The 26,329-nt window shown below is 40.7% G+C and overlaps 1 protein-coding gene across 1 annotated transcript in view; it reads right to left on the bottom strand.

The window, feature by feature from the left end:
- CCDC102B (coiled-coil domain containing 102B) overlaps positions 1-26,329 on the bottom strand; it is a 604,790-nt gene that overhangs the window by 577,097 nt on the left and 1,364 nt on the right. The gene's annotated exons all lie outside the window — the stretch shown is intronic.

The following is a 26,329-nucleotide window of genomic DNA, read 5'->3' on the forward strand; positions in this document are numbered from 1 at the left end:
TCTGGGAACTGTTGTTTGTTAATGGCCCTGAGAATTGTTGGAAGAACACTAGTCACCTCACAGATCTACAGTTCCCAGAATTCCCTGGGGAGAGGGATTGATTATTAAACTGCTCTGGAAATTGTAGCTCTGTGAGGAGAATATAGGTCTTCTAACAACCCTCAACAACCTTTAACATACTACAGTTGCCAGGATTCTTCGGGGAAAGCCATGGCTGTAAAATTGGTCTAATAATCTAACATGACTATGGCATAAGAAAGCTGGAGTTCTCCAAGATGAGATCCCATCACACAAGGAGTCACATTAAATATAGAAACTGTATTTTGCGAATTTAAGCAATAGGTAGCATAAGCATGCAGTTTTAGTTTCTTCTAGCAATGCGTGCAGAAATAAATCCCACACTATCTGGGTTTGACGCACTTGCCCCTGTCCCATGTTCTCCCACTCTTCTTTTTTTTATAATAGTTTTTTTATTTGCTTTTTTCCAGGGTAAAAATACAACATCAGTAACACAACAAAAGCGGTTTTACAGAAAAGAAAAGAAATTTTAAAGAGAAAGAAGAAATTCACTTTTTCAGATCAATTTTCATAATCAACCAGACTTCCCCACGTCCTCCATCCCCTGCTTTCTTTACAATGAAAAATAAACAGCAAATTAATACCTTATTTCAGTTGTTTTTGTGTTTTCATTTAGTTATATAGTCCATAATTTATACGTTTCAAAATCTTAAAACTTAGTTTCAATCATTTACCAATTTCAATACTGAAGCGTGTTTTTCCAAAGCACTTGGCAAACTCTCAACATTCATATAACTTATAATGTTTTTGTAAATAGTCCTTAAATTTTTTCCAGTCCTCTTCCACTGCATCTTCTCCCAGGTCTCAGATTCTGCCTGTCATTTCGGCTAATTCCATATAGTCAATCAGCTGCGAATGCCATTCTTCCAGCGTGGGTAGTTCCTGTGCTTTCCAGTATTTAGCTATAAGAATCCTTGCTGCTGTGGTTGCATATAAGAAGAAGGTTCTATCTTTTTTTAACACTCTCTGGCTCACAATGCCCAGGAGAAAGGCCTCTGGTTTCTTACAAAAAGTGTATTTAAACACCTTTTTCAACTCGTTATAGATCATTTCCCAAAAAGCCTTCACCCTCGGGCATGTCCACCAGAGGTGAAAAAAAGTTCCTTCAGCCTCCTTGCATTTCCAACATTTATTATCAGACAAATGATAAATCTTTGCAAGTTTGACTGGGGTCATGTACCACCTGTATACCATTTTCATAATGTTTTCCTTTAAGGCACTACATGCCGTAAATTTCATACCTGTGGTCCACAACCTTTCCCAGTCTTCAGACATAATGTTGTACCCAATATCTTGTGCCCATTTTATCATTGCTGATTTAACTATCTCATCTTGGGTATTCCATTCAAGCAACAAGTTATACATTCTTGAAAGCACTTTCGTCTTAGGTTCAAGTAGTTCTGTCTCTAGTTTTGATTTCTCCACCTGGAAACCAATTTTTTTGTCCTTTTTAAAAATCTCTAGAATTTGGGCATAATGAAACCAGTCTCGCACCTTTCCTTTCAATTTTTCAAAGCTCTGCAACCTCCAGGTATCACCATCTCTCTCAATTATATCACAATATCTCAACCAGCCACTCCCCATATTACGTAGTTTTATGGCCTTGGCCTCCGTCGGTGATAACCACCTCGGGGTCTTGCTTTCAAGTAAGTCCTTGTATTTAGTCCAGACAATAAATAAGGCTTTCCTAACAATATGGCTTTTAAACAATTTATGGGACTTTGCCTTGTCGTACCACAAATATGCATGCCACCCATACACATTGCTGTGCCCTTCTAGATCTAGGACATCAGTGTTTTCCAACAGAAACCAGTCTTTCATCCAGCAGAGAGATGCAGCTTCATAATACAATCTTAAGTCCGGCAGGGCAAACCCCCCTCTTTCCTTTGCATCTGTTAATATCTTAAATTTTATTCGGGGCTTTTTGCCCTGCCAGACAAATTTCGTAATATCTCTCTGCCACTTTCCAAAACATTCCACTCTGTCCACGATCTGAAGGGTCTGAAACAAGAACAACATTCTTGGCAATACATTCATCTTTACCGCAGCAATTCTTCCCGACAAGGTAAGTTTCAATCTTGACCAAGTTTCCAAGTCCTTTTTAATTTCTGACCAGCATTTTTCATAGTTATCCTTGAATAAATTCAAATTTCTCCCAGTCAAATTAACCCCCAGGTATTTCACTTTTGTAACCACATTTAATTCTGTTTCCTTCTGAAACCCATCTATTTCTGCAGATGTCAAGTTTTTTGCCAAAACCTTAGTTTTTTGTTTGTTCAACTTAAATCCCGCCACCCGGCCAAACTCAGAAATTAGTTCAAGAGCTCTTTTTGTACTGGTTTCTGGCTCCTGTAGTGTCAAAACCAAATCGTCTGCAAAGGCCTTAAGTTTGTATTGCTTTTCTCCGACCTGTATTCCCTCCACCAGCTGATCCCTCCTAATCCAGTTCAGTAAAACCTCCAGGACAGAAATAAATAACAAGGGTGATAGGGGGCACCCCTGTCGTGTCCCTTTTTCAATTTTAAACTCCTCCGTCACCACACTGTTTACTATCAATTTAGCCTTTTGTTCTGAGTAGATTGCTTCAATACTATTTTGAAACGCCCTTCCCACTCCCATCCCTTCCAAATTTTTCTTCATAAATTTCCAAGATATATTGTCAAAGGCCTTCTCCGCATCTATAAAAATCAAAACTGCTTTTGTATTCATATTTGTCTGAAGTAACTCCAAAACGTCAATAATGTTCCTAGTATTATCAGACAAATGCCTACCAGGGAGAAAGCCTGCTTGGTCCTTATGAATTACTTCATTCAAAACTTTTTTCAGTCTGTTTGCTAAAATATCAGCAAAGATTTTGTAATCCACGTTTAGGAGTGAGATGGGACGATAATTTCTGAGTTGAGTCTTTTCAGATTCCAATTTTGGTATCAGAGTGATGAATGCTTCTTTCCACGATTCTGGTGCCCCCTTCCCTTCCATGATCTGGTTACATACCTCCATTAATGGTTGTGTCAAATATTCCATCAGAGTCTTGTAGTATTTGGAGGTAAGCCCATCTGGGCCCGGGGATTTGCCTATTTGCAGATTCTGAATGGCTCTTTCAATTTCCTGTTGTGTTATTCTACAGTTCAGGGTTGTTTGTTTGTCTTGTGTTAGCTTTTGCAGGCCATGACTTTTTAAGAAATTATTTATTTCAATCTCTGCTTGTGGTCCTTGGGTGTACAGCTTTTTAAAGTATCTCTGGAAGCACTTTCTAATTTCTTCTGGTTTCTGAATACAATCTCCTTCAACCTCCAGATTGGTAACAAAGTTCAATTTTTGTCTCTTCTTCAGCTGCCATGCCAGCAGCTTCCCGCATTTATTCGCCGACTCAAAAGATCTTTGTTTCATCTGTTTAATTTTCCATTCAATTTCTTGGTTTATCAGTTTTGTATATTGTGCTTGATAAAATTTTATTTCTCTTAAGACCTCTTTTGATTTTGGATTTAATCTCAATTTTCTTTCTCCCTCACTTATTCTTTCCAAAATCTTGTCCTTTTTACCATTCCAGAGCTTCTTTTTGATAGTGTTCTGCTGTATCAGGAACCCTCTCATAACGGCTTTACTCGCGTCCCAGATTGTCTTCTTTTCCACCGAAGTATTCAAGTTTATTTCAAAATAGTCTTTCAGCGTTTTTTGGGCCTTCTTCACAATCTCCTGGTCTCTAAACAAGTAGTCATTCATTCTCCATCTGAAGGATCCAGCTGGTGTAAGTCTCAAGTCCATTTTCAAAGCATTATGGTTGGAGCAAGTTTTAGGACAGGTCTCTATTTTTTTTGTCTTAGGTGCCAGTCCTCTTGATATCCAGATTTGGTCGATTCTTGTCCATGATAGATGGGCCTCAGAGAAGAAAGTTCCCTCCATGCCTAGAGGGTTCTTTGTCCTCCAAATGTCAATCAGGTCCATATTGTCTGTAAGTTCAAAGAAAGTCTTTGGAAGTCTGCCATCCTTGTTCAGGTTTTGGTTTTGTGACTTATCCATGTAGGTAGAGACTACCCCATTCATATCTCCCATCAAAATGATGTTGGTGTAGTCAATATGATCCAGCATTGTCTCGTGCAGTCTCTTGTAAAATTCCGATTTCCCATCATTTGGTGCGTATATTCCAACTATCAAAAATTTTTCTCCTTGTGATTGTATTTCAATCGCCAAAATTCTTCCTTGTTCATCTTTAAATACCAATTTTGGTGCCAGGTTCTCCTTTGCATAAATCACTACTCCTCTTTTTTTAACCTTGTCTGATGAAATAAACTCTTGGCCTAGTTTCTTGTTAATTAACACTCTCCTGTGGAGCCTGGTCACATGCGTTTCTTGAAGACAGATGACGTCCAATTGCTCTTTTCTTAAAATGTGAAAAATCTTCTTCCTTTTTTCGGGAGAATTCGCGCCATTTATGTTCCAGCTAAGTAACTGCAGAGACATCCTGGATCAATTTATTTGTCAGTAGGGGTGTCTCCTTTGTCTTCTTCACCTGGAGGTGGAACCGGCTTGAAACCAAACGAAGGAGGTGGCCAGGCTCCTGCTACTCCTTTCCGAAGGTCCTCCCCGTGATCGTTTAGGAACTTTTCTTGCTCCTCTGCTGTTCTAATTCTTACCTTCCTCTCTTTCAAGGTGAAAGATAGTCCTTGAGGGAATTCCCACCTATAAGGGATTTTATTGTTTCTCAGTAGGCTTGCTAGGTCTTTATACGTGGTTCTTAAATCCAAAAGCTGTTTTGGTATATCTCTGAAGATTTCTGCCGTCTTTCCCTGTATCACCAAAGAATTTTTAAAATGTAGGCCGAGTATGTTGTCTTTTTCTTGCTTTGATCTCAAAATGATCAAGCAATCTCTTGGTTTATTCTTCTTGACCACTCTTCCTAGTCTAAAAGCGGTGACAATTTTAAAGTCCTTCTCTTCTGTCAATCCCCAAAATTTGGAGATTTCTGTTGTCAAAAAGCCAATCAGGTCTTCCTTTTCTGATTCTGGAATATTTCTCAATCTGAGATTATTTTCCCTGTTTTTCAATTCTGCCAGGGACAGGTACGCTTGCTGTTCAGTTACCTGTCTACTCAGTGGCCTCACCTCCCCTCTCAGTTCCTCTATTCTCTTTTTGTTTTCGTCTGTTTTTGTATTTACTTCTTCAACTAATTTTCGGTTTTCTGTTGTGGCCTTTTCAATATTGCTTATTGCCTGTGTATTTTTAGTGACCTGGTCTGTCAATTTATTAATGGAAGCTGTCACCTGGTCGAATTTAGCAGATTGTTCATCAAATCTAGCTGCCTGTTCGTCAGCTTTCTTATTCAATGCTGCCAGTTGTTCCAATATTTCTTTAGAAACAGGATCTATCCCTCCAGCAGCCATCTCCCCTAAGGGTGGTTGTGTAATTTGTCCTTCTTGCAGACCTGTCACTATTGGAACAGACGATCTGCGTAGCTGTCCGGGCAAAGTTGTTTGCACAAGTTCAGATTGTTTTGCTTTCTTTGCAGCCCTTGTTTTTGGTGCGCCACTCATTCCACAGCTGTCCCAGGATCAAGGTCAAATTGTAAATCCCATGGGAAACAATCCAGAGAAAGTAAACATCCAGAAAAAAGACCGGCAGTTCTCAGAGACTATTAAATCTATAATCCAGTAGGGGGAGCTCCCAAAAACAAATTTAGGAGAGAAGGATAAAGAGTTTCCGCCATTAAATTCCCACAAAGAAGGAGAAAGAAAAAATAAAAGTTAAATAACATCCAAAACAGGGGGATCTTCCATTAACTTTTAACTGCAGAGAATAATAGCTCTCAAACAGAGGTGCATGCAACAGTTCTCTTTTTTTTTTCCAAATACAAAGTAGCCCGATCTAATTTTATGTTTTATATACAGTTACCGCAGTCCGATACAACTTATATCCAGGCAGATCGGGAGCCGGGTTTCGAAACTTTGTAATCCACAGGCAGGGAAGAAGAGAGACCACAGTTTTAAATCCACTTACGATGCTGTTATAACTTTTTTTAAGATTTAAGCAGTCTAAATCGAGTTTGCAAAGTAAATTCCAACTTCTTTTAAGCTCCTTTCGATGCTTCCGCTTTAGAAAAGTCTTTGCTTGGCACTTTAAGCAGAGCCGGAAGACTGACTTCCTTTTTAGCGTCTCCCGCTTTCAGCCGAATTTCGCCAAATTAGTTCCAAATAAAACTTTAGATTTCTTACTCACGAGTAAGTTGTTTCAATTCAGTTGTTGAAGGAAGAAAGGTCAGCGCTAATCAGCAGCAGCCGCGCGGCTTCGCTTCCGCGGAAAGAGCGATGGATTCACAGCACCGCTACCCCCTCCACGTTCCGATACCCCTTACGGGGTCTCTTCTACGTATCCGAGGTCGCTTCTGGTGCCCGCCGAACCCCACGGCCACGAGCTCACTCTACCCGTGGTTTGTCTGGATGGGTCGTCGCTGTGCCGCAGCGCACGACCCTTTTCCGCGGAGCCCCTCTTCAGCAGCTGAAGAGGACCGCCATTACTGAGCGCGCCGCCTCCGGAAGTGCCATGTTCTCCCACTCTTGTCAGTTTGGAACATCAGCTGCTAACAACAGGGCATTTACTGTAGTTGTCCCAGATTATGGATTTGTGTTCCCTTTGCAGTTTGGGGATGTGTCACATCTCTGCATTTGAAAAGCCTGGACAATCTCTCTTTTTTAAGCATGTGGGTGGGAAATGCTGTTTATCTGTTCCATACTAGTTTGGTTCTTTTAACAGGAAGCTGTTGCTGTTTAACTTAAAAACAGATTTAGGTAGATTTGTTGCTGGATTGTGTTTCAGTTTGCTTACACCTCTTTTAACGCTCACAGAAGAAACATACAGAAGTTTCAAATAAATAGGTGACAAGTGTCCTCCATGGATCTCCATGCCAAGCAACACAAAGTGATCCACTTACCGAGTACAGCATCTACGAAACACTCTTGAATCTTGCCAGTCTGAGCATAATTGTGTAGGTGCGGATCTTCTTGATATGCAAATGTATTCTGATTGCAAGGTTTGGATTTCTGGGGTTCTCTGAAACCTCTGATCTTCACACAGGGGAACATAAGTGTTTACAGAATAACAACAACAAAAGTTACAAGCCACTTGACTTTACCATCTGAAATATAAAAATGGGAGTTCAACCAATCCTATTAAAAAAAAGTTGGCTATGCCAAAGGCTGTCAAAATCAAGGGGCTGTGTCAGGCTTACTTCAAACTTTCAGTCACCCACATGCATAGCTTGTCATAATTCAACCGTGTGGGTGGAGCACTTGCTAAGAAATGTGTGTGAACACATGTGGGTTGAGAAGATTTTTAATCAAGCAACTGTTTTCGAGCAGAGATGGGGATCCAGATATTGTTGGACTCCAACTACCTTCCTTCCTGACCATTGACCATGCTTACTGAGGCTGATGGCAGGTGGAGTCCTGCACCATCTGCAGAGCCCTCAGGTTCCCCATTTCCATTTTACAAGCCACATGGTGCATAGCCATCTTCATGTGTAAGTGAATGTGAGAAGTGGGCCTAGAAGTTTGCCACTGCCATTACATGGAAGCAGCAGTCTTAAGTGCACTTACGAAGCACTAAAACCCTCTTAAAGCCCTGTCGAATGAATGCTTACCCAGAATTCCCAGTCAGTTCATTAGAGCTTTGGCCATAATAAGTGCACTTAGCATCACAGCTTCCTTGTGAACAAAATGGCAATGACAGCCTTCCATTTGTCCGCAGTAGCTGCTTCACATTCTATGTGAAGTTAGCAGCATATGTCTCTTTCTTTTCTGTATCATAGGGGATAAGGAATACTGCATTAGTATTTCACTGGCCAAACCAAGAGCTGGATATTGATAAAAGAAATATTTTCATTCCCGGCACAGCTTCATCCCTTTAAAATGCATTGCGGCAGAGCTACAAATGACTGTTAAATCATGAGGTAGCTGACAGCAGCTACCAACAAAAATTTGTATACCTTTACAATAAATTACCTGGGATCCAAGGATGAAGAAAACAAGAACAGAAGGAGAAAGTGAATTATCCTCCATGCTTATTTAGTCAAAGCTTAATCTCGGCTGCAGCTGAAGATGGCTTCAGCTTGGTTTCCTCAGGGGGATCTAGGCACTTCCAGAGAAAAAGGGCAACCGTCCCAGACACTAAATGAATGGGATACTTAGCAGCAAGGCAATGAACTATAAACTTCTGGTACAAGAAAACCATTTTGAAGCTTCCCTGGGTGAAGAACTTTGAAACAATGCATTAATATTGATTCCCACTTCAGCTGCCAAAGCTGGCTGTCCCAGGTCTCTTATGTCTCTGCTGGTGCATTCACAATTCTACCTGTCTCTTTCTTTTCCCCTAGCTGTTTCCTGCTTCCTTGTTTTAGCCCACACAGAGCACACTGCAGATGAAAGAGAATGAGAAGTGAATGCAGTGTATCGCAGAACAAAAGAAAAGGGCATTTATATGAATATGTAGGGAGCTGCTGTATGGTTAGGCTTTTATACAACCTGTGATGCCTTCAAGGGGTTAAGCTGACAGCTTCAAGCCGGTGGGAAAGTACTAGATATCACTGCCTTAGAGGTTTCAGTGAAGTTGACTTCAGATATGTGTCGACATCAGTAACCTTAGTGGTGTGTGCGTGTGTGTGCAATGCCAATCATGTAGAGAAGGATGAATTTTGGTTTCTCGTTTTTCCATGCTTACATTCAGTTCTCCCCATTTCCAAAGCAATCTGCAATATATTTTTATAAAATCCTTGTGCAAATTTGTCAGCATTTAGTGCTAATTTCTCTCAATACACACACGTTCAGGTATGCAGTTTTGACTAATTTACTCAGGCTGCAGTACAGCCATCTTCTCAGAAAAAACTCTTCACAAGCTCAAGAGGTCAAGACACGAAAGCTTCAGCAACTAATCCACACCTAATGACCCTCCTAAATGGTACTCAGAATATCACTCAAGAAATCTCTCAAGATATCCCTCAAGTAATTAATGAACAAAAGAAGAAAAGGCACACTAACCTGGGAACTTCCTCTCTGCCCAGAGGCTATACACCACACCCCCTCAACAGTATTTATAGGAACTCAAACACTGAGATCCTGCTCTGTTCCAGTAACAAGAAGCCGAAAGCACCAGCCTGAAGATGACGAGTGAGACCTCGTCGAAACGTCGCCTAGACACCCCAACTCTTACACGGGAAGACACCCGAAGACAACAAAACCTGCATTCCTGTACCCGTGAAAATCTACGAAAGCATATATATATATATATATATATATATATATATATATATATATATATATATATATATATATATATTTCCTGGTCCCCACAAAGAGCAAGCAGCAGCAATCCAGTGAATGGGTGGTTGCTGGGTTTGTTCTGCTTGCCTCTCCAAACTCAACATTTGTCCAGGAAGGAAAGGCTTTTGTTTTGTGAAATCTGTGCCAAATCCTTGGCGTGGTGGGACTTTGTGCGATGTAGGCCCAAAGATTAAGCGCTGCAAGGCAAACTCACTGTCTTTCCCTTGCACCACCTGTGTTTAACCCACAGGCTTAACTGTAGTGAACCGAGAGGAGTTGTACTTGGACTGCCCAGGGCACAGGGAAAGAGTACCTGAAATCCAGCAGTAACAATGAAAGCAAAGCGGCCTGGTTTGTAATCATTGGCGTGCAGGTGTAAGAGAAAGGAAGGGAAAATTGATTTCTTATAAGCAAAGCACATTTCTAATGGAAATTTAAACTGGACTCTGTTGCCTTGTTTGATGTACATTCAAACGATTGCTTCTTCACCCAGAAATGAAAGTTCTTTGTGTCAGGGCGGGTGTGTATGGATCTACCATTTGTCAGAAGTCAGGCCATAAAACAAGGTCAAGGTACTGATGAGGATCTGTTTGAAAATGTCTCCTTTCAAAGCAAATATTTTGTAAGACTGACTTGGAAAAAAACAACAACTTCAACAGAAGAAATATTTCCTCCACTTCCCCTCCTCTGCATTCGTAATAACTGGAGACGGTAGCAAAAGACAGACTTTGCTGTGTTTGTTTTTAATGCGATTTCCAGAACTGAGGTCATTTTTCAGACGGGCCATTGAATAATGTTTTATTTTGTTGGTTTCCTTTTGTTTCCTGGAAGAAACAGGAGTGGAAACAAAACCCAGGGAATTAGCAAAATTAATATTTACGGGTTTACCTTCCAAAGCAGGGGACTTAGAGCACAACTGTTGTTCATTTGTCTACTGCTTTGTATTACATGTCCTGAAAATGTTCAAATACCAGGATTTTCTTGTCTATGCTGTAAGGTTCCCTTAAACCCCATACTGCTGCTGATTTTGGCTTTCTGTTTGCAGAAGGATTCACTCAGGCTTAAGGAGAGGGAAAAGCGTGGATTCTTTCTGATAACTGACTTTGACATCATTTTGTGTCTGAAAGCTGGAAATAAAAAGAAAAGTTGAGTTACCATTCTACAGAACATTTATTATTTTACAGTACACTCAATGCATTATTAGAGGTCCTTTTCAGATGCACTAACCATGGCAGCTCAACACATAATAGGCAAGATGTCCTGAAGGTGGTGTCACCACCCATGCCCCTTTTTACTATAAAAAGGAACCTATGTGTTGTCCATTTACAGCCAACAAAGGTCACCTCCAGACCATCAGTGTTTTGTGGAATGGATTCAAGCACATACCAGAAATTTAGGTTTGTGCAAGGAAAGATTAAATGACTCTTGTGCAAGAAATCCCCTTTAGAAAAGAAACAGATTTATTACAGTTAGGAAACTGTAAATGTCAAATAGGAAGATGTATTAACACCCAAGAAGGAAATCGGGATAAATTCTCTTTGTTGTATAACCAACCCACTAATGAATCAGAATAGATGCTCCATAAAGCCCAGAGATAATCCGACCTTCATGTAATGTAATTTTGGCAGCTCCTGCATCCAAGCTGGTGCCAAATGTTTTCTTCTGCTTTCCTTTGGACCACATCAGGGAGGCCAAGAGAGGGGGTCTTGTTGTCTGGGCAGCCCAGGACCTCAATATGCGCTGTCCAGGTTTGCGCACCAGGGAGGTCACTTTGGTGCTGTTCATGCAGCCGTTTGACTTCACCCCTGGAGGCACACTCCATTGTCTTACAAGACAGATGGGTGCCCGCAAAAAAATGTAAGCTCTGTGCAAACAAATCAGGATGCATACTGAATAACTAGAATGTCTAGATGAGCTATTAGAACACTGAGCACTTCTGCAGTAGAAATATGTACATTTTAATATGATGATTGCATAGTGGCCAGGACAGATAACAACCATATACTCAGAACAATTTTGGAACTGTTTCATCATTTTTAAAACAAGAATGTACATTATATATAACTGTTGCAAGGCTACCATTTCTCATCAGCACATTATGTGATGTTCTTTTATCATCACCACTCCTATCCACACTATTGGTGGTCATAGGAAGAATCACAGAATTGCAGAATCAGAGAATTGTACAGTTGGAAGGGACCCCAAGGGTCATCTAGTCCAAAAGTTAAGAAACTCACCACAGAGCAGCTGGTTTCAGTGGAATACGGCCCATTAGATATGTAAAAATGCCGATCTTTAGATGCCCAAGTCAGAAGCTTGTTTCTGTCTACTCACAGAGGTACAAAGTGTGGTTGTGCTGATCTACACCATCACAAAAGCAGGGGTAGGAGGAAATGAGAAAGGAAGCAGAATACAGCCACTTTCAGACTGGCAACTCCTACTGCCAACCAGCCATCAATTTCCCACTGTCAGCTACATTCAGAATTATAATTGGCTTTCCTCACTTTTGAGGGGTGAGGTATAGTAGTGTGTGTAACTTTATTTGATCCACTAGTAGAGATGACATAGTCAAAGGGATAGGAAATCTGAAATTGTGAGCCAGCCGTTTTTAATCAATTCTTTAATTTAAAGTACTTTTTATATCAGCACTCTTTCATAATTACTTTCATAACTTTTTATTTTAAAAAGAGAGAAGCTAAAAAGTGTTGAAATACTAATTAAAAGACCAGCAAGAAAAGGGAAAGGGAAATGAATATAGTATTAAAATGGTGCCTTCTGGAAAGGCAGCATGTCTAAATACCCCCACCCCCAGCCTTTAAAAACAATGTACTGGCACAGCAGCCCAAATCTCCCTTATACCAGGCTGGGAGAGGGCTGGATTAGGCAGAGGTTCCTCTTCACAACCAGCAAATGTGGAAGGGCCAGTGGGAAGCTCTGAAACAGAGTATTTTAAGGACAGGGCAGAGGCTGAGCTGCCCTGGAATCTGCATAGGGTCCCAATTGGGCCTAATCATCTTGCCCCCACACCCAGATTTCATCGCGGCTGCCACCACCGGCAGGGCTAAAGATGAAACAGTGGCTCTGTTGTTCTACAAAATGTCACCAGTGGGAAGTTACGGTTGCACCCCAATACACTTTAAAAAAAGTGAAATGAGGTTTTAGTGCAAAAGATCAATAAAAAATAAACAAGGCACCTGTAGGAAAGAGGTGTACCAAACTAGATGCATGGCAAAAGGTTTCCCCATCTTACACGCCACTGTTTGCATCAGAACTACACTTCCTTAAAAAGAGGGAAGAGTATCATTGATTTGATGGTGCACTTAGGGATATTGTGCTAGTGTTATTTTTGTTGCCAAAACAAACAATTTTTAGTTAGATTTTTCTGCCATCTGACAATGAAAAGAGATGGGAAAACACAGTGGGGCAAAGACCTAATGATGATGATGTCACAAAGTTCTCTTATAAGAATGTGAGTTTTCCAAAATAAACATTTGGTGTGGGAGACCTTATAAGACTGGAAGCAGAGAGAAGATTGATCCATTTGATGCACCTCAATACTACATATATATATATATATATATATATATATATATATATATATATATATATGTATATGTATATGTATATATATGTATGTATGTATATCCTGTAAAGTTCCATGCCAGGAAACTCTCCAATTTTTATTTTTATTTTGAGTTCCATAAGTGCAGGCATATATGCCAGAAAAAAAGCTCTGCTTTTATTTTATTTTTTTTATAAAATTTTTATTTGGTTTTCTGGTTTTATAGAGACAAAACATACACAAAGAAAAGACTAAAGACAAAAACATGTATAAAATCAGCAAATCCCCGTTTCATAAACTTGTTCCCTGACTTCCCCCCACCTCCCCTCGTGCATCCCAGTTTCAAGATTATATCAGCAAGTTGGTATTTCTCCTCTCAACATTCTTATTCATCTTATTACCTTTTTTATAATAAAAATTAATTTTCCTAAGTTGGACTTAAGTTCTCTTCCATCGATTTTCATTTTATCTTAATTAAGAGTCATATTAACCAAACCTAGAAGTCTTAAGAGTTTTTAAGAGTCTCTTCTTCCCTCCCTCCCATCCCCGGTTTTTGTCCCTTCCCAATAAAGATCCAGATTCGAGATTCTCAGCCTGGGTTCCTCACGTCCGAGGCTTTCAAATCCCTTTCAGTCCCTCTCCGCCTGTCCTGTTGGTAGTCCTTTATGTCAGTCGTCAGGTCTGGGAAAAGCTCTTTCACCATCAAAGTGTATCCTCTTCCCACAAGGGGGTTCAAAAGTAACTGCTGGAGAATTTCCACAAAGCCTATCTCTTCACAATCAAAGTCCAAACGGAGGCCCCAATCGTATTTCTTTATTTTAGTTTTCTGTATTCCATTTTGTCCCGGGACCTCCTCCTTCTTCTTCTGTGTCTTTCGCAGAGTTGTAGTAGATATGTTCCCAGCATTTCCTTGCTTGTGTTCCGCAGATGTCAGCTTTTGGTTGTTGCTTCCCAGGATTACTTCTTCTTTTTCTTGTTGTTTAGTCTCTTCCAGCTCTGTAGGTATTGTTTCCCATTCAGCTGTGGATTCTTTCTCATTGAGGTCCTCAATACTAAGAGCAGAGTTGCCTGTTCCCAAGGTCATAGTCTCAAGTTGTTTATTCATGGCCAAGCTCTGTTCTTGTAAGATTCCCACCAATTGAAACATCCTTTCGATTTCCACTAGTAACTTTCCTTCCACAGCCATTGTATCCATTGTAGTTTCACAGAATTCCCCCTAGGGGGAATCTGGTTACTTATTAGCCTTTTCACCAACAATCCTTTAACTGATTATTATTACTTTGTTTCCAACAGTTTTAGCTCAATTATAACTCGTCTTAGTCCAGAGGGATCTTAGTTGACAAATTTTCCACTTTAAATCGGCCGTTTGACAGCTTTGACAGCTGTCAAACTCCGCAGCTCTTACACAGGCACCAAGGCAGGACGTTCCCGGGCCCGGGAGGGGGGGTTGTTTAAAGCAAAAAGAAGGTTCCCAAAACTCCACTCTCCAGCCCAAAATTTCCCTTAGTTAATTCTCGGAAGTTAATGTCCTTTTTAACTCACCCCACCAGGGGTAGGCTCTCCAGCTTAGCTCTTGCGCCGTTGCTTAGATCGTCTGCAAGGGGGGGGTGCGGACTTCCTTTTAGACACCCCCCGCTCGTCTCCAATTCAAGGTAGAATTTTTATAAAGTCCCAATCCGTCTTACTCACGGGCGATTCTTTCAGTCCAAATTTTCAAGGAAGGAAGTCAGCGCTCTCTGGTTATGGCTCGCGGCTTCGCTCCACCGAGGTAGCGATCGACTCTCAGTGCCACGCCACCCCCGTATCCCCTCCGCAGCCTTTAAAAAGGCTCTTTGCGAATCAGGGGGGCGCTTAAGGCACCCGCCGAGTCTTCAGTCCGCAGGCTTCCGCGCCTGCGGTTTTTAAGGGTCCCCGCGTCGCCGGCGCGGCAAAGACCCATCCTCAGTGGAGCCGATTCCCTCCGGAGCTCGGAGGGAATCCGCCATTTCCAGATCGCGTCAACCCGGAAGTCCTCAAAAATTATAAGCATTGATTTTGCTTATAGATTTACCTCACATTTTCCTCTTTCGAATGCATTGCTGAGATCATTTCAGATGTTTAAGATGAACCCATTAATTGAGAATAAATATTTGCACTCTCCGAAACATCTTCATGTTTGTGAAACAGAATCATGTGTGCACACAGCTGTTGGGCAATTGTATTCCAGGATACTGGCGCCAGCAATTCATCACATTCCTCTTCATTCATCTTCTCATGGGCTTCCTAATCAACCCCTAAATAGCCATGTAATTTGAGATGGAGCAAAAATGTTCTGTTGGCTTCCCTTTTACCTTTCTGCCCCCCCCTCTGTTTTTCCTGGCACTGCATAATTGTTGTCACTGTTGAAAACTGCTAGCCTGTTTCCACATAGGAAGATGGTATCCTCACATTATGTAGGAACATAGTAATGTGCCTTATACTGAGTCAGAGTTGGCATTATGCACACTGGGGGTTGCTGACCTGGTGCCCCAAAGGCAGGGGGCCCAGACTCTGAATTTTCTTTCTTTCTTTTTTCTTTCTTCCAAAAAATAAGTCTCCAGTCCTCCTAGGAAAAAATAGAGTTCTGAAGCTCCCAGTTCTGAGGCAACCCATTCCCCTCAATGCAATGATGTAGTGCTGTCCCAGTGGTACATTGGGAAGGAGGGGGGATGTATAAAGTAGGGGTGCCACCACTGCTGTTAGGTCCCCCCCTTTTAACTTGTCTTATGAATGCACTTCTAGCAAACCCCCACTCCTAAAAAAATTGTGTGAATTCTTCCATGCCTCCCCCAAATAGGTCAATGGTTTTCATTCCTGGTCCTTTGCCTTCCCATGTTCACCCTGAATTTTAAAATTGGTTGGGAGTTGAATTAGCACTCCTTGTCATGTAGCAAGTGTTGGCAAACTGAGTTGTACAGATATTATTCTAGAGACCTAACACACATGAATGATTCTTCCACAGCTCTTTCAAAAACATATAATTGGTTGAAGGGGGGATTTTAAAAGTACAAGTCATTCTGGAGTTTGCTGAAGTTCACTGAAATTAATACTTCTCCATTTAAAGTGCCATTCAAGACACACATCAGCCCTGTGGAAATACATGGGACTTACTTTGGAGTAGCCACATATGATTACATTGCAAGCTAGGCTTCCATAAATTTCAATGGGAAGAAAAAACATGACTCACTTTCACTGGATTTGGAGCATCATCAACGTAATCAATAGAACACTATTTTCACACAGCCTACATGTTGAAACCAATCTTAACTCCCAAATAACTCTCCAAGAAAGCGTGTCTTCACTGCCAAATAGTTTACATAAATTCTGAAAAGGAAATTGTCTTCAGGATGATTTCTCCCACCCATGAATTCATGTGAACTCCAACAGGACAAAATAGTTCCTTTTAACTCAACTTGCCTTTTTTGCTTTCTGAGGGAAAGGGTATTTTAATTATAGTTAAACATGGAATGAGCTGCAATGTACAAAGGGAATAAACCTCTGAGCAATATATTGTTATAGATCTACATAGGAATGTTGGATCAATGACAGCTCACTGTGATTTCTCATTATCTTAGTCTATTACAGCACTCTGAAAGATGGTTAACACTTCGTGAATCTTGGCCAATTATTCTTTTCATTTCATCAGGATTTCATTTTCTCTCACCACCCGACTCCACTCATAGCAGGGTTGTATCTGAATGGCACAAATGATTGAATAAACTTTAATTAGATGCCTCTGAGCAGGAAAGGTTCTATCACTCTACCTTCTTTCATTCAACACAGTGCTGAGTAGCTGATGAGACTTTTGTGTGCTTGGGTGAAAATGGAGTAGGAGAAAGGTGGTGATTTCTAATATTAAAAAAATGTTGATAAAATCATTTGGTTTCCTTTCCACACAGCATTATTCACATTATACCCCCTTCAGCATCAAACGGAACAGAGATCATTAGAATCTGCTGGCCATTTTAAAATATATTGGAAACAGTGAGGACCTGCTGGTAGGGCATTCATATTTAAGAACCCAATCCTATGCGTGTTTACCCAGAAATAAGTGTCACTGAGTTCATTGGGGTTTCTGTTGATGAAAGTGTGCATAAGACTGGATAAACACACTTATCTGGAAGGAAGTCTACACTGCACTCAATGGGACTTACTCACATGTAGGCACATGAAGGAGTGTGCTGTTGATGATGATTTAGTGCAACTTGTATTTTTGTTTCAGGAAAATAAATAAGGGACTAATGTCAAGAAGACAAATAGAAAAGTGTATCTACTGTCTGTAAGGTAGGTAAAGGACCCCTGGATGATTAAGTCCAGCCAAAGGGAACTATGGGGTTGTGGCGCTCATCTTGCATGCAGACCGAGGGAGCCGGCATTTGTCCACAGACAACTTTCCAGGTCATGTGGCCAGCATGACTAAACTGCTTCTGGCACAACAGAACACTGTGAGGGAAACCAGAGCGCATGGAAATGCCATTTACCTTCCCACCACAGCGATACCTATTTATCTACTTGCACTGGCATGCTTTAGAACTGTTAGGTTGGCAGGAGTTGGAACAGAGCAATGGGAGCTCACCCCATCATGGGGATTCAAACCACCAACTTTAGACCACAGCACCACCCATGCACTTACTGTCTGTAGAATGCATTAGCAGTATGATAACGGATGCACAGGTGAACAACCTGCCCAAATCATAAGAGCTGTAAGTATTATCAGCAATATTAATTAAATTTCTGCCCTACTCTTTTTCTCAAAGGAGCCCAGGGTAACATACAACCAAACTGTAAAACAATACGATTAAAATAAAATAAAAGCAAATATAGAATATTTTAAAACACTAATAGTATATATGTGTGTGTGTGTGTGCGTGCGTGTGTGTGCATGCACGCAGCATGCACACATTATTATCTCTATCACTGATGCAATATTTATGTTTCCAGGGATAAAAATTGTGAAGGCTACTTAGTAAACAGGGCTAATCTTTGACAGACTGTCTCAGAGGGTGATACAAATACTTTTATTTCTGTAATCTCCCATCCAAATGCTCATAGTCATAATGTCACACTTTGAGCAAATAGCAGTAGGAAGCAGTAAGTACATGCAAGGTTTTAAATATTTGAAGGTGGTGGCCTGGAGCTTTAAAGCATTAAAAAGAAAGAAAAAGATTGCTTTCTAAGCACTTGTAACAAAGTTACATGACAACTATTATTCAGAAACTAACAGTGAATCAAACCAAATAGCCCTGATCAGGAGATGCCACCATGTGTGACAATCTTCCTGAAAATGGGTTGACGTGGTAAGCTTTTAAAGTGCTAATTACCTTTTGGTGCAGAGAGTGACTAGAATTAATCCACCTGCTTTCTCCAAAACAAGTGGTGGCACTGTCAGAGTTGTCAGTAACAAGTATTTCTTTAGCAGTGAGTGTAGCATCGCAGTCCAAAAGAATATACCTCAAGTACGTTCCTGGACACAACCATTCCCCCACCATCCACTCCAAAGGGATTAACCATCTTTGGTGGGTCCTACAATTAGTTGAGATGCCTCACTTACAGTTCCATCAGTGGCTGTAGTGTAGTTTGTTGTAAAACACTATGAAGCAAGCTTGTTCTCTGTCATGACACCCAGGATGTGCGACTCCCTCCCGCTGGAGATATAGTTGCCTTGCCATATTAGCAACCTCCAGATATTATCATAACACATAACCTACGGCCCATGGGTCTGATAAGAGGCCTGCTAGCCCTCCTCATTCAACCCGTGAGGCTGTTTGGGTAAAACCATTGCACCCTGCCTTATACCTTAAGTATTTACCTATGGGACAGGTAAAGATGTAGCTGAGCTAAAGGAAATTTGGAGTCCAATCAGCTCTGTGGTTCTGCAAGCCCCAACAACCAGCTGTCAATCATGGCCCAAGAGGGGTGGGGAGGATAAAAACTTAACCAGATCCCCATGCCTGAATTTAGACTAACTTTTTGTCCAGACCTACGGAATCAGCTGATTTAAAGGCTGGTGCCTTTGCTTCTGCACTACCATGCTGCTGTATTTATTGTTTTAAGGTCTTGATGATGCTTATCATTTTTATAATTTTATGCTAATTGTTAATTGTTTAAGTAAGAGCACTGCATTTGATAAAATGTTGCATGCCACCTTGAGAACCTGTGGGATGAAGGGTGGATTATAAATAAATTAATACTAATAACAATAACAATAATGATAATATTGTGAGTACTATGGGGGCAGGGGGGGGATGTAAACTCACTCCTTTATTAACAGCTGAAATAATAACAAAGTAACAATATACTTGAATTTAGTATTAACTGAAAATAAATCAACTGGCCAGTCAATTCTCTATTTTCTGTCCCGTTTGAAGGATGGGAGGAAAGTGGAAAGTCTAATTTGCTTATTTCATTGCTGCCTTGCCAAGGGCAATAGTAATTACACTAAATAAAATTAAATCAATACATTTACTTCCTAGGCAGGTATCATGCCATGAGGCCCAAGTGGAAAAGATAAAGAGAAACTGAAATAATTAAAACTTGAGAAAATAACTATGCTAATTAGAATGCTCATTAGTCTTCATAATGGGCAATAGCACACAGGAGGTAAAAAAGTCACTTGGTGTTTCTGCGAGTACAACATCAGAAGCATCCTTTTAAATAACTGAATCAATCACAAACAAAAAGTGACTAACAGGGCACACTTATTTGTTTCTACTCAAAGGTAAGCTTCATTGAGTTCAATGAGACTTACTTCTGGGGTAAGTATATATAGGATAATAGCCAAAATAACATTTCCCTTTCCCTTTGCCTGGGGAGTGCATATCTTCCATCTTCCATCAAAACAGATAAATACGCTGCATGTTCAAATGAAGGTATTTTCCTCACTCCACGGTGGTGCTAAATTGAATGAGACATTAATTGCATTCAACATTCCACCAGCTCATTATTTAATTTCTCACCTGCTTACTGATTTTTAAGTTATGATCTGTGTGCTTTCCCCTCTGGCAAGTTTATTCCTCACTTTTCAATTTACTCCCCTCATCTGCACATCTGCAAGTTATTTGACTGTCTCTTAAAAGAGGTGGTGTGCTTTGCATACTATTGTGGCGGTGAAAATTGATTCACTTCCATATTATGTTTCACATGTTTCAGGTCTTTGCATACTCAACGTGATAACAGTTTGCTGCTGGCTGCAGTTGTTTAAGAGACAGAAAAGAGGTGGGTAATCAAGATGGAACAATGCATGTCTGTCCCTGGGAATTCTGCACGCCAAGTGCTAGAATTTTGTGAGAAATTTCTTATTATTCCTGCTCCTCTGAAAGTAAGTATCTGACAGTGGTGTGTGGTCAGTGGACTAGGGGGACTAGGCTAGGCCTCTAACTGTTTTCCTGCTGCCTCCTTCCCAAAGCCTAGGAAGCTTCTGTCTGGCTTAGGCAGAATGCTCAGGTACATAACGTCAGGACATCATGACGTCAGGACACCCACCCACTCCCATCACCCTCACAAGCTGGTGCCTCTGGCCCTAACTGTTCCCCTATTCACCGCATGCCCCTGGTACCTGAGACCACTGTTGTGGCAAAGGCAATAGGTCCTAGTCTACAACTCTGCCTTAGGGTGGTTCTCTCACTGCTGATAATGCAATGCAATGGCAGCATTGGGAAACCTTTAGTCTATGGGTCTGAAACAGGGACAAGGTCAGGACCTTGGACAGCTCTGAACATGCTGATCCAGAGCCCAGAGGCAAAGTGCCAGAAACACAACTATGAATCCTGCAGAAAGACCAGTTACCCAGCATTGGCCTGGAGCAACTGCCCAGTTTTTATGTCTGACCCTAAGAGTTAATATGGAAAATAGTCAATCTCCCACCAGCCATTTGGTAGAGAAAAAACATCTGTCGCTATTGCAGAGTTATGCAATTGTTGGTACAGTTGTCCGTTTCCTGATGTATCATTTTACCTTGCTTTGTGAATTATTTCAACATTTTTTTTTATTATGCTATGCTTTATATTACTTATTTATGATTAGGTAAACAGCAGTATAGAAATCACTAAGTAATTAAAATTAAAATTAAAGCCTTTCTGCCTCTCGTCCCCGAGTGCTACATCCTGGTATGAGCCCTGCATCTGAGTCATGGGGAACGACTAACAGGGACTCCAGTGAAGATCTCAGTGATGGAACAGGAATTTATGGAACTGGGATGTTCCTAAGATATCATCAACCCAATTCATTAAGTGTTCTCTAAATTAATACAAGAAACCTAGTCTGATAACATATGAGCAGTTAGTGTAAGCTGGAGTTATCCACTAGTGACCGTCTGGTGTTTTTTTCTGGATGACATGGTCAGAAATGGAGAGACCATGATCTAGAATTAGAGGTATTTGGAACACTGGAATATTTATAAGCTCTCGAAGTAATCAATGAGAGTATATCATCCACAGTATGACCACCAACCTTTCTTTCTAGCATTTAACAGTTATGTAGCAGGCATGCTTGACAAGTGAGATGTACATTGTTTGGGATCCATTCTATTTTTGTTATTGTAAGCTGTTTTAAACAGCTTTTTTAATGTTATACCCTGGGACCTTAGGGAGAAGGGTGGGAAATTATTATTATTTATTATTATTATTATTATTATTATTATTATTATTATTATTATTATTATTATCATCATCATTTATATAATAAAAGTAACAATTAGTAATTTAATAATTGACATTTTTCATATATATAATTAATATTTAATAATTAATAATACTTTTGAACTGGTTCAGCTCTCCTCAGCACTGCACTTCATTATGGGCATGGGGGGGGGGGGAAGCTTCATCTGTTGAACCTCTGTCCATTATGCTATCATGAAAGTCACTCAGTGGTGGCAAGGAAGGAAACTGCCAGCTGTGTAAGTCTCTGTTTAAGCAGCATTATATTGCTTGTAGAGAAGCATATGTTCATCACAGTCCAAAGCTTTCCGTTAGTGCTGTCCCAATGTCAGTAGTTTGGCTGTTACCCAGAATCAACACATGGCGTTATCTGGAATCAGCATGTCTAATATAGCATTTCCATAAGCTGAATTCTTTAGGCTTTGAGTTAGGGAGATATCACACAAATCTCCTCCAGCTTTTCCACATCTGGTGCAAACTGTGTTTATTTATTTATTTTTGTAGGGAGAGCATGTAAACTCATGAAGGCCTTGACTAACGTGAATTTTGAATTCCCCAGCCTTGGCTACTAGGCCTTGTATGTCCCACTGATGTTGCCAGAAGACAGGTACATTGCGCAAAGATATGCCACAGCCTACAACTGACATGAACATGCTGTTAACAAGTGCTGAGAGTCAAGCTGTTAGCTGAGGGAAAATAGAATTCACTTGCTTTCTGGCTTATTCTGAGGTTATGTCCTCTAAATCCTGCTCTTCCTCTTTTCAGTCTAAAAAGTGTGTGCAAAAGAATTACATGGAAACAATAAAAAATATCACAAGATTTAAGGCCTGAATTGAAACATTTTTTTCTGGGCTGTGTACCCTAGGGGTAGATAACGCAGTCCCCTCCAATTGTTGGACTCTAGATCCCATCATCCCTGACCATTGGTCACACTAGCTGGGGTTGATGGGAATGCAGGAAAATTGTTTTAAAAAAAGTTTTTTGTTTTTTTAAAAATTATAGCCATTCTAAAATTCCCTCCTTTAGTGAATGGGGAGGAAACTGAGCTTTGTTTTAGCTGTTCTAATTTGATCCCAAATTGGAGGTTGAACTGATGGGTTTGGTCTAGCTCTTGACCCTGCAGGTGAAGTATATGCCTTGAGGGAATTGCCAGAAGAGCCTGTGGATGGCAAATATACAGTCCACTGGAACCCAAATGATTGAATTTTTAGGTATCTAAATTTAATGAAGAGTTCTTGACATGCCAGCCTCATCAGTCACATGAGCCTATGCCTCCAAGCTGGTGATGCAGTTACAGCATAGACAAGGGTCTACTGCTTCAGCGAGAACTAAACCTCTGAATGCTCATTCCTCTCCCCCCCACCCCCATGCACAGAGTTTTTGCTCAACAAAATGTATCCGTGAAACGCAGTGACAGAGCAGTGAAGCTAACATATGAGTCCTGTTAGTTTCACACCTTTTAGTTTAATAGATTTTGTTTGGGACGCATTTTTATTTTGTTCACATTTGTCTTTAGGCTGGCTCAGAGATCAAAAGAAGTAATATTTAAGAAGGTGTTGTGGAAATATTTCTATTTCACTACTGCTGAGAAGAAAATGAATCTCTAGGCTGGGTTTTCCCCACTTTCTTTCTGGTTAGAAAGTTCTTCATCAAAATGAAGCAATCTGTTTTTCTTCTATTTTATTTTATTATTTTGCAGAGGACTGACATATGCCAGCAAATAAACTGGGGGAGAAAGCTCCACTGAACTAAGTGGTACTTACGTTTGAGTAATCATTGTGAGGCTGCAATACTGCATCACAACCCTGCATAGAAATAGGCCAGCTATGGTTCTCCAGATGAAAAGGCAAGCAACATCTCATAGTCAAACCACTTCACATTACTTCAGCTCTTTAGAAGAGTTTCCTATTAAGCTAGTTCTACAGAGGGATGGGGAACTGAAGGCAGAAAGTGCGCTATTGGAAGGAGTGGAAGAGATTTGGGGCTAGGGACAGGAAAATTTGTCAATTCTGGTTTCTCCTATTTCCAATATTCAGTTCTCCACATGAAGATTCATCAGCATTTTTGTACAAATTTCTTCTGATATTGCAATTTCTTCCAACGTACACATTTCTGGGAAGCAGTCTTTCCTAATATAATGCAATTCTGTATGTTATTTTCACTAATATGTGCATTTTTGTGAACACGTTATTCCAGCATATGCATTTATGTACACATTACTTGGCTGGAGAGCTGACGTTAAAGGACGGCTGTGTTTTGATTCATACACAGTTTCAGAAAGTGTAAATTGAGTAGACTCACCTTCAAATGAGAACAGAATTTAATTTCTCCCCCATCCCTTGTTGGAAGATGGAAAGTTAACCAAGGACGGTGACATGTGAGGAGGAATGGTAGCCCAAACTGAACATTGCTAAACACGTTTTAAAGCCTAATACAATAAAGTGTTGTATATTTTTAAAAAGCTCCCCATTTGTTATATACTGTAAATCATATTTGAAATTGCATTATGTCTTAAATATCCTCCTCCTGATCATCATCACTGTGAAAAGGGACAAAACGTTCTTTTTGTTTGTTAAATAGGAGATCTGCTGTAGCAGAAGCTTCACTGTAGCTTAGATGGCATATGCACTTATTGGCCCAATCACACACATGAAGGGAGCATTCACAAGCTCAACAATTGCTCCTGCTCGCTATTGCATTTAAAAATTATGCATGTCAGTCTTCAGACTATAGATGAACCTTACATACTGCCTGATACCCAAATGATAATTTATACCCATTGTTTAATTTGCTCTGATGAATGGGGAAAGCAAACATGATAATTATCATTATCACCATTATCACCTATTATCATCTGGGTGGCCTTTCAGCAAACTTTACAGAACTGTTCCCTGCTGAACAATTCTCCCATTGTTATTTTCTCAGCAGCCTTTATTCTCTCATAATCATAGTACACCCACTGAAACCAATAGTGGTGTCCATTGCAAAATTATTCACCTTGTTGTGTGGGCAGGGCGGTCCCTCCCCCTACCTGGCTGATCCCTGGCAATGACTCCCCAGGCGGGATTGGGCAATTGGCTGAGGCAGGCGGAGACCCCCAGGTATCCAGCCTGGGGAGGGCGCGAAGCCAGCCTGTACTACCGGGAGCCACACTGGGATCTGGGGGGCTATGCGCGACCATGCAAAAGGTGCCCCGCATTTGATGTGGAGAGCGATCATTGCAAAATTTGCCTCGATATCAGTCTGTCTCTAGAGTTCACCAAATGTCAAAACTATGAACAGTCAACAAAGGGTAAGGAAAACAATGCATTCATTGGTCCATGTCTATGCTGGGAAGGCATCTGAATTATAGCAGGGCTTCCAAGCCCCTAAAAAAATCCCATCTTTCTTGCTGATTTGGTTATTGTAGGATGGAAGAACCATTCACTCCTTAACAAGAAAGGTGTATGCTCACCATCATGTTGGAACCAAATGGATTTCCTCCTCTTCGTTGAAACTCCAATTTGAATCTTCCTCTCCAATATTGATCCTATCTCCCTGCCACTGCTGGATTCTAAAATGACCCAGCCAAATGGATGTCAGAATTCTGATGTTGGTGGTACCAAAAAGGGTGTGTGCCAGAGGACCAGGAAGTGGTTTGAATCCTTCAAATCCATCCTGGTTCCCAATGTCATATGAGTTGTTTCCACTGGGAGGGAAAAAGTAAAAACAAACAAAAACACTTTTAAAAAACATTTGAAAGATGGAATGAAGGAACTAAGGTGGGAATGTTAAGGATAGTAGGAAAGGATATATTGAATAGGTATTATCTTTTCTTCACTCACGCTAGTAAGTGATGTAGCAGAGCAAATTCCCCTCAATATAGCTGGAAACTAGTTTGAAGATTTGTTTGAATCTCTTAGTTAAGATTATTTCCTGGTGTCCCCTTTAATCCCTCTTAAAAGAATAAAGACACAGGAGTCTTTCTGAGTAAAGTAACAAAAAGTTTACTCACATTTCAGTTCATGATATGATCCCTGAAAGGCAGGCTTTACTTGGTAGTTACACAATAAATAATGAGTTCATCAAAAATTACATTAATACAACAAAATGGCCGCAGGAGAGCGGCATAGCAGCAAAAAGATAGAACAAGCAAGACAAGAGGAAAACAACAACTGAGAAAATGGCTGTGTGACTTGGCTCTTTTGTGGAGTGAGCCAGAGCCAGGGAAATAAGGAATGTTGCTTTTGACGGTACCAATGGATTACATCCCACAAAGAATATTACCCTGCCTTCACATTTGCCCTGCCAACTTGAGCCTGGCAGGGTGTTTGGCAATGCAGCTGTAGCAACTTTAGATTTGGTCCCTCCTTCACCTTAGGATTGAAGCCCTAGCAAGTCAAGGTTCATGAAAGAAAGAGGTATACAGTCATACCTCGGGCTACAGATGCTTCAGGTTGCGTTTTTCAGGTTACGGACTGCCAAAACCTGGAAGTACCAGAACGGGTTACTTCCGGGTTTCGGCGGTTGCACATGTGCAGAAGCGCCGAATCGCAACCCAGGCATGTGCAGACGTGGGTTGCGAACGCTGCAGGTTGCGAACATGCATCCAGCACGGATCACATCGCAACCCAAGTGTCCACTGTATTGGATTGAAATGTGAAAACAGAAGGGAGAGGGGAACAATACTATAGACAACGAGGCTTGCAAAAACCTACTCTTTAGCCAGC

Source organism: Podarcis bocagei, assembly GCF_964188305.1.
Source record: "Podarcis bocagei genome assembly, chromosome: 8".
NCBI lineage: Eukaryota > Metazoa > Chordata > Lepidosauria > Squamata > Lacertidae > Podarcis > Podarcis bocagei.